A 13,331-nucleotide genomic window follows, 5' to 3' on the forward strand; every position below is an offset into this window, starting at 1 on the left:
AAACATCAACTTTAGAGAGAAATGCTGTTGTCATTTTTTTTTTCTTCTCCTGAGGCAAGAGTATAGGTAAGGAAAGACCTCGTTTTCCGCTTGATGGTAGAAGTTATACATCTTGCTTAAAACTGTGTATCCTGTTTTCAGACTTCAGGGGTTGAGAGTAATGATGAAAAGGAGGCATAAGTTGTGTGACTTGTAATAATCATCACTCAATTGCTTCCATCAGCTGTGTAAGGTATTAAAAAGCACATGATAATTTGCATCTCATAGCTCCAAGGCAGGGAATGCAGCAGTCAGTTTTATAGCCATTGGGTGAAACAGAGGGGAAAACAAAATGGTTTATGTTTTATTTCTTTCGGTGCATAGTCTTCATTTTGCCTAAATCTGTAAATGTGTTTTGTCTATTTCAACCACCTGTGGCTTCTTTTTAGGCCTAACAGTATATAGTATTGCAAGAGGCAGAAGTATCTGGATTCATTTATTTTATTATTTAGTCACTGGCCACCTTATATGATCTTTCCCAACTGCATACATCTCATTATCACAATAATACAAGAATAATGAAATAATAATTTCCTACAAGCATGAAATAACTAGTTTTAAGCACTTTTCTGTGCTCATTTGTTTCAAACAGGCTTCCATAATTTCAAAGAAAGCTTTAATTTCAGTTCAAGCTGAAATATACATAGACCACACAGAGGGTTTTTTCTTTGTCCTCTTACACCGTCAAAGGAAACTTGGGAAAGAATAGCTGGATTTCTAGTTTTTGACCTACTTAGCCTATTTGAATGAAAGTAAAGCAAGAAAAAGCTGTTCACATTAAGTAAATACAAGCTTCAGGAATTGTATTTAGCACTGGCAAAGATCTTCACATAAATTATTTGCAGTCATAATGGTCTTGCTGATACCAGTTAATGAAGAAACAGACATGTATATTGAACAGCCATGGGAGAAGATGACTTTATTTAAATGAAAGGTTTTGTCCTGATTTAAATTTTGGGCCACAGGTTTTCTATAGTATTTTATAATAAAGACAATTACACAGTAATTTGGGTTATAATGCATGTCCAGTTCCCCATCTCAAAACCCAATTTGTTACTACCTGTGGCTATTTCTATTAAAAAAGAAACATAATTACTATGAGTCTCAGCAGTCTAAGAGTAAATTTTTGCAATTACAATACCTCCCTTGGGCAGATGTGTGAAAATGGCAGATTAATTCCTGCCAGTATCTGTCTATTCCTTGCACATTCTTAAGATTGCCGGTAGCTTGGATTATCATTACATTATATTGGTCCTGTTTGTTATGCTGTGGTTAGGGTTAAAGTAACAGTTTTATTATAAATCTTTAGTAATAGGGCTCTATACCATTACCTCAGAAAGTCTCTAGACTGAAGTTTGATATGCAATGTCCTAGCAATAAGATCCTAATTCTACTTTTGTAGGAAGTGAATTTGCTCTTACAATATTTTAGAAGGATACTTCTCCCTCCCCCCCCATTACTATATGCCTGTAATGATTTAAAGTAAACCAAGTAAGACAGTGAAGTTTATTCATTCTTAGGAATTTGTGATGAAGGTAATAAAGTTGCCTGTGAACTGAAGGCCATATATTAGTTCCTTAGTACTGTATGGCTTTTGTTTTAGTCCCAATGGCAAAATGGTGTGTTTATTTAGAAAGAAGCATCAGCAACCTAAGATGGCCCTGAAATTATGTAAATTAATAACTTTCCTTGGAAACAATCTAATTAATATCCTTATGAGCTTTTCTACCTGAAAACAGGTTTTGATGGCATATAGTCAGGAGAGCTGCAATCAAAGGCTCTGCATCTTATGATCACTCTCTGGAGCTAAGAGCCATATTGAATTCCATTGAAGTTGGAACATGGTATGGCTTCATGTGGGCTCATGATCCACCTGCAGGGAGCAGCATTAGTCTGTGTTACACATTATGTAGTTTGCATATTCAGGAAGAGCAGTGTGAACAATCTGAACCAGTTATTCTTATTTTTTTCCCCTTTGCATGAATTTCTATTTGGAATTTCTTGTGTTGTACCTCTTGCATTTTTATTTCTTTTCTTATTTTGAAGGAAACTTTCTTCCTCCCCTCCCCAGCTCTTCTGAATGTTGTCTTGGGAACCTCTGAGATGTGGACATTATTGCAGGTTGCATTAACTATTGTATTGAAAGTTCATGACTGAAATAAATACATAAACTGAAATAAAAACATAAACAAATAAATAAATCAAAATGCATCCTTCAGTTGCCATAGCACGCATTCTCTTTTGTAAAATATGCTCACATGGTGAGCATTCTGCTAATTAAAGGCAAATCCATAATATAATCACTTTATTTTAAGTAGCCCCTCAGTCAAATATTAACATTCTTGGTCAATCTCTTTATCCTTGGTAAAACTTGCAGCAGTGTCCTAGGTGTTTGGAGCAGAAAGAAGACTTTTCATAATCTTGGAATCTTTGCAAAGAACATTTCTTGTGTGGATCTACTTTATTTTAACAGCAAAATCTGATTTCAGAGTCTCAGTAGAGCAAGATGTAATGAGAGGGGTAATCCGGAGCATTTTTTTTCCCAGGCTGTTAAAAATTTACAGGTCAAAGTCAATCCTTAAACACCTGTGAGTTCATAGTTTACCTGTGGCATGCAATGTACATAAGTGTGTGTTGTGTTCTAGATGAATTGATCCTACTGAGAAAGATAGCTATTTTTTTTTTATTCTTAGTCAATTAATACAGAGTCCTGTATTGTGGACTCTGTGGTTAACATAGAAGTGACAGAGTTGTGGATGGTGATACACAAACCTATAGCTGAAAGTCTTTATTTTTTTCTTTTCTATCCAAGCTTTCTTGACCACTGTGACTCTATTCATGGTGTATTTGATCAAACTTTCCATTTTATGAGGTACCTCATCACAGGCACATGACTGTTATGACTTTAAATATATTTAGAGACAGAACCTCTTGCTAAATTTGTGCAAGCCTAAATTATTTATCGTATGTCACAAATAATAAATCAACTCATCACATTTTACAGCTGAAAATCTCCTTGCACAGGCATGTGAGGCTGTAAAGTTTGATGATCTACTATGCTGTCATAAATTCAGCCACTATTTTGGCAGCATATTTAGTGGTGTGTCTTTTTCTAGTGCTAAGAAGAAATAATTATGCCAAGGTATTTCTGTGAAAGTAGAGCTTTGTATCCTGTCACAAAATGTTGAATACTTTATTTGGGATTTTTTAACAAAATGTTGAAATAAAGATTTACACAAACTAAACAAGAAATTAGACAAAAGGTAATAATCTAAATGTTAACATTTGTGATTTTATTCCTAAGGAATTCAAGGGAAACATTGCCTTTTTAGGGAATGATTTTAGGAAGAGAAAGGGAATAAAGTTGCAGCTTTGAAGGGAAGGAAGTGATCTAGATTAACCTTTGTTCTGACCATCTCCTAAGAAGAAAACTTCGGTGTTCCTATGTGTGCTTTCTGTGCAGTGTAGATTCAGAACCAAGTCTTGCTTTATCTTTAGTGCAAGGTTTCTGTTTTGTTTTGTTTTCTTTTGTTTTGTTTTGTGTTGTTTTTTCACTCTGCAGTGAGGAAACGTAGAATGGAGTCCTGTGACAGAGAGAGGTTTTTTCCTGCCCAACTAATTGCCTTTCCCTGCAACTGCCATTACAATTCTGTTTAAGTACTGTCTGTAAAGAAGACCATATGTTGGGATAAAGGAATATTACACTTAAGAGTTTTTTTCCTCATTTTCTATCACTGCTGTAATCTTCCTGCTCCTATGCAGCTTTCTTCAGCATACAACGTATGTATCCGTGAGAATGTCACATGCTATGTGATTGAAGTAAGCAGACTGATCCAAGGTCTATTGAAACCAATTTGAAAACATCCATTGATTTCAGTGGACCTCAGGTCATGGCTTGTGGGAGTTTTATTGTTGCCTTTAGTTAGGGTATGGGTTGAACAGAAAAAAGATGGACATAGTGGATAGATGTTAACAGAAACTTTAACAGATTTAACACATCCGGTGTCTCCACTTCCCCTTACTAAATATCATGACTACAAACCAGTTTGTCAGTGTTAAAAGGACATAATTTGATCTCCTCCACCATATAGTACTTGCAGTGTTTATAAGCTTTTCTCTCTTCAGAAAACATTTGTGATATGTTGCTCTTAGAAACAGGAAAACAGCAGTGGTAAGAATAGGACAAAATATACATTTAATGGCTTCACTGAGAATTTGTGCTGAGTAAGATCTTTCATATATGTCTCAAAATTAAAAATAAAATGCCAGGAGCTCACAACTGCACTGTAGAATCTGTATCTGTGTGCATGAAAAGAAAGGAAGAAAAGATAAGGTTGTTTTCCTATGGAAAAAAAGGAGTTCTAAACATAGGGAAAATAATTTTTGAAATTACAATAAATACTTTTATTATCCCCTTAAATTTCAAGGTACTGTTGTTTGTTTGTTTTGTGGTTTGATTTTTGTTTTGTTTTTAAGTTTCCTTCTGATTTGAGTGTCTTAATTTCTAGACTTTATGTAGATTGGAACAGAAAATCAAAACTCCACAAATGCTGTGATGTTCTTAAAATAAGCTGGATATTGTGATAAGTGTAGCTCTCATTTTAGTTAGCTAATTGTAGTTGAGTCTGTTATGCAGTAAAGGTAATATCTTTTAGGAATACTAAGGTAGACTCAATGTAGTGGGAGCCATAGATAAAAGGTGCACTAAAGCATTTCAAATTCAATCATTAAGTTTCATTGTACCCATCTGCTACCAAAAATTATAACTGGCAACTTGATTCATTGACCTTTCACTGTCCTTTTGGACCATGTTTTTTTTTTAAATCTGTATTTTTAAGTTAGTCCTAGAGAGTTAATAAGAGACTACCAAGTACATTTTAATGCAATTACCTTTTCTTTTTTCCCTTTTTTCTTTCTGTCTTTTTTTTAAGCAAAACATATGTTTTTTTAAATATAATCAGGTTTAATGGTCTCTTGTATATTCTGCTAATCCAAAGTAGTTATTTAATACTGAATGTATTTAAAAGCAACTAATGTTCAACTTCATTAAGGCTTCTATTAAATAGAAGCCTTGCTGAACTTAAAGTGTTTTTTAATGCACAACTACCTCTTATTAATTGTTTCCAGAGGTTTCTGGTACATTTGAGTTATACAAACAATCACCAAGATTATACAGCACAGTACAAGGGTTAAATAAACACTGAAATTGTGGAATGCTTCATATATTGGTCCTAAAATGTGTTGAATCTCTTTTTTTTTGGACCAGATACTGTCTTGTGAAGGTGGAGTGGAGTTCATATGTGTCTTCTATGTGGCACACAGGTAGATTGTCTTATAGAATATGAATGTCTCTTAGAGCAAGCACGAACTGTAATGTGGTAACTGAGGATGTCTTGATGTTTTCTCAGCAGTGGTGAACAGTTATACTGTCCTGTGATCTCAAGTTTTTGTGATTGAAAAAAAGGCAATTACATGTTTCTTCACACAACAGGGTACAACTCCTGGAATATTTATGTAATATAGAGACAGATGTATGTAACTTAACCTTATAATCCTATTTCACAGCTTTTGCAAATACTGGGGAGCTCAATAAATAGGAAGCCGATTATATTGGCGGTGTAACTCCATTAATAGGATTCCGATTTGCGTTATTGACAAGCCAGTGCTGTTAATATGATCCAGTATATTAAATTGACAGGAAAACTGGAGGGATAGAATCTATCTACAGCCTAATTGACAGGGAGGCTCTTTCAAAAGGTTCTTAATGTGTTTTTTATTGACAGAGTAACTTCAGTTAAGTACATATCATTGGTGAACAGTGTAAATATATTGGATACAACTATACTAGCAGATTCAGGTGAAGTAGTTATTGTTCTGTTTTCCCAAACTTCCATCTTTACTTTGCTATAAGTTGTATCGTGCTTTCTTATAAGATCTTCACAAATGCCTCTTAAAGCACCAGTGTAACTGCACTGCTCAGCTGTTTGACAAGTTGTGAATGATTTTAAATGTGTTCATCATTTTTAAATGAATAGAGGCAATACAGAGCAATGCAATAATGTGTCATGAATTTCATTATGTTTATTTATTGACACTGTGATAGCAGAAGCAGAGCTATTGTACTTTCAGCTCGAGCTCTTTATGTGGTATGATGTTTGGCACCTCTTCCTCCGTTCAAATCTTTCACCTTCTCTACAATGTAGTTCATCTTAAGAGCTCACATTATAATTACCTTTTCCTAGTTCCATTTCACCGCTCTGCATTCTCTTCCCAGACCATACTAATTTCATTAGATGCTTATGTTTCATGTTTCTTCTCCATTGCAAAACAAAATGAGGCACAGAAACCTGAAACCATTGTCAAAAAAAAGAACATTTTAAGTTTGGTCAAGAAAGTATTTTTATTTCCCATTTAAATGAGGTGAGAAGAAACTTGTCGGGGTCTTGTGACTCTTAATACTTGCAGCATGTTAAATACCTGGATTCTAGGCTTCTGTCTTCTTTTGTGTTTTGTGCATTGCAGAGTAAACTCTTCTAAAAATTTAAGCAATAATGGCTTTCATTAAGCCAGTAGTACAAATGCAACTGAAATGTCTGCAGAGGCTTACTATGAAAGATTAAGCAATAATATTAAAAAAAAATTAAAAATAACAATTATGATACCCACTACCAGAAAATAGTGAATGGACTAGGCCTTTTTTGTGATTTTGTGATTTATATGGGGAGAATCTCCATTCCTTCTCTTACAACAAAAGATGGTAGTCTGTGTCCCAGAGTTACAGTTTCCAGAAGTCAGTCTGTGCATTTGACTGAAAAGCTCAGGACCTTTTTCTCTCACAGTTCTGCTTTTCTCATTGAAGAGAAAGACAGTACAGGATCCACCAACACTCTTCAGTAAAGCACACAGCAGCCTGGTGAACAATATTGCCTTGTTCATCTGACTGGTTCTGCTGTCCTGTGTTTTTTAGTGTGTTTTTCAATAGTGTTATATATGTTGGAAATGGGCATAAACACAGTGTAGGTCTTTTAACACAAATATACACATTTTGCAGCAAGTGTGAATAACTTATTAAGAGTTTATGCCTGGCTGTTTTGGCTTTTTTTTTTTTTTTTTGCTATTAGGCTAACACATTTTCTTAATGATGTAAGTTTTGTGAAATCACAAACTGCTACTTCAGGTTAATTACATACACATACTGGCAGTCTAATACTGAGGAGTCTTTTTGAAAAATTGTGTAATGTTGAACCTGAAACTGTTCCTAAGAAAATTAAGACAATTGTTCTGCTCTTTCAAAACTAGATTGGGCAGAATACAATTCTTTTGTCTTCCAAAGTGATTACCATTTCATGGGGGAAGGGTGAATCCTTGAAATTAAGCTTTTCTCAAAAAAGTTACAGAAGATGCTCGAGTTGGGTATTAAATGGCAGTCTGATAAAGGGGAAAGATGTTTCATTTCAATGCATTTAATATTTAATTGAAAAGAAGTTAGAGTCAGCAAGGACATTTTTCTTTATTATTGTTCAGGTATGAACACCTGTATAAAATGGAGTTCCACTGAATCATTTCTGAAAATGTGATACTCATTCTTGTAATTCTGAGAAAAAATTATTAATATTCTAGTAGTCTTATCCTCATAAATCTGATTAATGTCCAAGTCTTTTTTTCCCCCTACATTTTAGAATACATCTTTCCCTAATAGGACAATTATTTCTGAGCATAATTTATCAAGAATACCTAACTATTGCATTTTGCTCTCTTGCTCTCCTCTCCACTCTTTATCTTTCACTTTCTTCATCTTTCCCTTTGCACCCATGTTGATTTTAATTTTGTTTGTTTGTTTGTTTTTAACTGGGTTTTTTTAGGAGAGATACCTGTTGAAAAATGTTTTATTTTTCTCTGATTTTATTAAAGCAGCATGGAATGCGCCAAAGATGACTAAAAATCTTTAGAATTGTAGATTTTCATTAAAAAAAAAAAAAATAAGAAACACAACCAAAACCAAATCATAAAATATCTAGGAACCTTTAATTTGTGATTGTGATGGTTTGAAACTGTCTTTTTAATTTTTCCTTGCAAAGTTCAGAACAGAGAAAGTGAAAGAATGTAAATAAGTCACTATTGGGTGTAAGAAAGCAAAATAACGATTGTTCTAAACACTTCCATTGGATAGATAGAAATGTTTAAGAACTATTACCCAAAACAAAGTAGGCATTCTGCACATTCTGCGTTCGGCAGTGGGGGCAGTTGCTGGGCTGTCTGGCTGCTGTTTCTTCTTCTCTTCTGGCTGAAGATAACACACTGACATTGGCAGCTAAGTTAACAACTTTTTGCTTAACTAACTCTGCTTCTCTGTCCAGGGGGGTCTGGGGGGGAAGCTCCTGGGAGAGGGAGGCCCCTTTGGGAGGATCCCCTTGGGATGACTTTTATAGGAATTGTTAAAAACAGAAGCTTTGTCAAGTCCTGTGTATTTGTGTTACTGAGCAACAGTAGAATCCCTGAGAACATTTAAACAGAAGTAAATACATATATCTTGTGAACACAAACTTATGGGGAAAAAAAAACTGGAAAAAGAAAAAAAGGATTAATGTGGCTCATTGCTAAAAATAATCCCCTTAAATCATTATATAATAATTTGCCCAGGGTGGTTCAAACTGTTTTCAGTGATTTCAATTTTATTTTTTTTTCTTATGATATATTTAAGGTTAATGAATCCTATGAGGAATTTGTTTCTGATGCTATAAATGAAACTTTTGGAAATAATAGCTATTCTAGAATGGCCAATAAAATCTTAAAGTCTTTCAAACTTCTCAGAGTTTTCATTTTGAATGTATCCAATTCAGTATTCCAAATTCACCATATGACAGCAATACTTAGCAACAGTTGTAGTTTACCTAGTTCCCTGTGTGGTCTTAATACACAAGCCCTAATACATGTGATAGAATGAATTATTTTATAGACAGTTGGCAATAACACTTGGAAGGTGTTCTGCCTGGTGTTCATGCAAACACTGGCCAGCAAGTGATTCAAGTCACATTATGAGGTGTCCCTGCCAGTGACAGGGGGTTGGAACTAGGTGATCCTTGTGGTCCCTTCCAACCCTGACTGATTCTACGAATCTATTAGACTGTAGCAATTATATTGTCACATCTGAAACTCCATACCAGTAAAAGTGTATTTTACACAGGTTTAATTTGCCTATTTTTTCACTTTCCTTCTCCTCAACTACCTGATGAAAAAGGTAACATAATCAAATTGTAAGGTACTCTTTAAAAAGGCAGTAACCTTCCTTTCCCCCCCTTTTTTTCTCTTCTTTTTTTTCTTTTTTTTTCTTTTTTTTTTTTTTTTTTTTGGTTGCAGCTTTTGGAAGATTTATATGCATTCTGATCTCTTTCAAAATGGCATGTTTTTTGCCTTCAGCCTTCTGAGAAACCTGTATTGAACATGTGTACAGAAATCTTGGGGAAATTTTCTGTAACGCTGCAGTAATGACAGTGTTCCTAAAAGTTCCCATATACTCTAATGTCAGGACAGATAATATTAGGACAGATAGATGAAAGAAAGTATTTTTAGGGTTTAACAGCATATTCTAATTGGAAAAGAACTAGCTCCACTAATTTGTGAAAATTAGTCAGGAAAACGGGACCTAATCTCTAGTGAAGTTATGAACAGTTAGCTTGACATTGCACTTGAATTGTTAAGTATCTAACCAGTGTGATAGGCAATTTTTGCTTTTGCTTTAGTTTTAGAGACCATTTGTTTTATATATTTTCTTCTTATTGAAGAACTTGTTGTCTTAGTAGGTGGTGACCTAATGGATACTCCAATCCTCAACCTTGCATCACAGTGACAGAAAGCATGTCTTTATTATTTAACTATGATGACTTTTAACGATAGTTTCAGTGGGTTTTCATAGTGGAGGAGGAGGAGCTTGTTTTATTTTATTTTTAAGAACATTGTTGGTGCTGTTATTTGAGTAATTTTTTTGTTATTTATCAGGATTGGAATTATGAGATTAGAATTCCGTGTAATTTACTTCTGATTCCATGCTTTAGCTAAGCATTGTGCTGGTCATCTACATTCACGTGTAGTTATTAGTGAAAGTCCTTTCCAGGAGCAGTATGTACCTAAAGCTCAGTGTCCAAAATGGGATGAATTATCTTGTATGTCTCTAATGCTTATAGAGGGATTTTAGCTGATTAGCTTAGAGTAGGTGATTAGCTTTTAGATGGTTATCCGCATGGTGAACTGAAACCTAGCTTAAAACTGGAGGCAAACAAAGAGACGCAGAGGTTCTGGTTTCATAGGAAGGGCTGTATACCAGTGAAGAACAAAGAGTTTATTTGCTTTTGATAGATATTTAAAGTAGCATTCATATCTTAGAGTTACAGTTATGCAATGTAGAGAGGTATGATTAATGGATGAGCTGAAATGTGTAATACCATTTGTACAGATGTTAAGGTGTAAAAAATTTAAGAATATGACCTCTCACTTCGACTGGAATTAAATAAAAAAAAAGTAAAAAAAGTGTTTAAGGAAGTTAGACATTCATATCTCTCTGTAATCCATTTTTTTAAGTGGATGGTTACCTTTCTAAGATTCCTCTCAACTGCCTAGCCTTAAAATGAAATGTTTTGTTTATTTGTTTATTTGTTTGTTTGCTTGCTTATTATTTATTTGCTTATTTATTTGCTTATTATTTTTGCAGATATTCTCATATGGGAGGTATCTCTTTCTTTGCTGCCTGTATCTCAGAGTGCTCTGTTGCAGTTCAACACAAGCATCATGCTTTCATAGTTCATAGAAGTAGGTCTAATCCTTGTAGAGCAGAAGATAAAGAATTTGACTCTGGGTGCTATGGCTGTGTATGGTTATTGTGTATTTACCTTTGTTCTTTTGCAGCGATGAATTCACTGTAAAATATCACCCAACTGTTTGTATTGCTGCAAAATACAATATGAAGGAAATTGGTAAAATTATTATAAAGATTATTAATGATTCCCATTAACACAGAATTTCTCAGAAGCTGCTCCCATTTTTAGAATGGCAGCTAAAACTTCTGTTTTAAAGTTTATATCTTGGCTAGTCTAGAGTGTGCATTTATTTATTTATTTATTGCTATGAAAAAGCAGAAACAAAAAGTATGACCAATTCTTACTGTGGTACAGGTTATAGATAAGTAATCTTTAAAGTGATGCTATAATTAATTTCAGGGAATAAGTCTGACTTATCTAATGGCAGAGAAGTGATGAAAAGACAGTTTATAGGAGGCATTTTGCCTGACAATACCATTAAAAATTGAAATGTTGATTCTAGTGGCAGCTGTGTTTAGGAGGAGGCAGATTTCTTACATAAGTAAAAGCAGAAGGTCAGTTTTCCTGGGCATCTATAGATGAGATATTAGACCTAGAAAATAGATGTGAGTTTTGTAATTGTAAAGATATTTTTTGAGTTGAGAAGCATTGGGCTCTGTGGGTGTCATAATGATTATATGTGTGTGTATATATATATATATATATATATATAATTTATTTATTTATTTTTATATATATGGGGTAGATCAAGAATACTGAAATATTTCTCTTTATGTCTCCATTCCTTCTTTTTTTCATTCCCCTCCCCTGCCTTCAGTATTTTTTTTTGTAAATTGAAACATGTTAAGACAGACTTTTATTCTAATTGCATATATTAAATCCAGAATCTTTTGTGTTTTCAAGTGCAAAGCAGTAAACTACCCCTAATTGAATTAGCCAGATTTCAAAACATTTTGATATCTATAGGTGAAATCATCAGCTTCAGAAATGCTGACTTGGAAAAGCAATGACATAACGCTGAGTTTGATGTCCCAGATCTTAAGAGTTCTTCTTCTGTAATAAAGTGCTTTGTTTGCATTTCTTAGGCAGCATTTGAGGACTTTTATAAACCCATCTTTTAATAATGCTGCTGAAAACCAAGTACCTAACTGGACACAAACACCCAGATTTCCAAATTATATGTAATTTTAATATGATAAAAAATAATTTAGAATTATAGGTGCTTATGCTATGGTTTGAAAACAGATGAGTAAAACCTGGTTCTGTCATGCAGTTTATCATCAAAGATAAGTCACTGATAAAACACAGATTTTCTTTGTAATGACATGTGCAATGCTATGTACTGCACAGCCTAAATCAGAAACAGCTTCAAACTGTGAACATGTGTATTAGAACCTTAATTTTGAACCAGAGGGTTTAACTAGAAAGAAGAAAAAAGTACAATGTAAATTGACTTCATACACACCAAAGAGAAGATAATTCTTAATCTTCTGTCTCTTCCCTAAATAACACAATAGATGCATGGTATAAAAGCACATCTATTTCACATCTACCTTGATAGTGGCAGATGGCTATCTATTTTCTGTTGCAAACAGCAAGGACACTTAAATTTCGTATGTAACTTTCATGCATATTTTCCACGCTCCAATATGCCAACCATAAGAGTAGCGAATATTTGTAATTACCACCTACCTATAAAACCCCAAACAAGGCTGAAATACTGTGTGTGGGGAGTAGCAGGGAAAGCCAAATATCTAAGACACTAGTCACTTGTGTAAACTCTTGTGTGACATTAAACCTTACCTTGGACCTTCTGATCCATTAATTAAGCCCTGCCTGTGTTACTGATACACTAAATGCTCTTGCAAAACTCGTAGCTGCTGTGAAGTGTAGTGGTGTGATATGAAGTGATGCATAAAACAGTAGAAGCTTTGTCATTAGGTCAGCTGCAAGAAGAAATGACGTGTGTGAATGTACAGTATATGGAGTTTTGTGAAAGATGCAGTCTCTCTCCCAAAGAACTTCAGCTGATGATACAAGGGGAATTCAGTTCCCTTTGGCAGGACTCCATGCTGGTCTGGATGCTGTAAATACTTCTGCTTTTACAGTTACTTAGCTCATGCTGCTAAAAATATACTCCTGGCAGACTCAATGAAAGTATCTTCTTTTAAAAACTACTTGTCTACAACAATCATTTAATGTTCTGGTTTGCATGTGTGGTTCTCATTGTTCTAATATAGCTATTAATACTGATGAAAACTAAAGAGAGAAAATCCAAATATTTTCATATTTGTACTTTTCCAGTAGCATTTAAAAGCATCTCACAACTAATCAGCCACAACTTTTTTGTTGGCTTTCTTTTTTTTTTTCATTCCAAGAGTAATACAGCAATATATGAAATTGCATTACAGCAGTAAAGGCTTCAGAATCCCAGTAGATGATGTAATTATGATTAAAAATTAGTATTATTGAGTAACTCAC

The 13,331-nt window shown here is 34.2% G+C and overlaps 1 protein-coding gene across 1 annotated transcript in view; it reads left to right on the forward strand.

Annotated features, from left to right (window-relative positions):
- Window positions 1-13,331, forward strand: part of PCDH17 (protocadherin 17) — an 89,527-nt gene that overhangs the window by 13,568 nt on the left and 62,628 nt on the right. The gene's annotated exons all lie outside the window — the stretch shown is intronic.

The sequence above is a fragment of the Indicator indicator genome, chromosome 1 (assembly GCF_027791375.1).
Source record: "Indicator indicator isolate 239-I01 chromosome 1, UM_Iind_1.1, whole genome shotgun sequence".
NCBI classification, from domain to species: Eukaryota; Metazoa; Chordata; class Aves; order Piciformes; family Indicatoridae; genus Indicator; species Indicator indicator.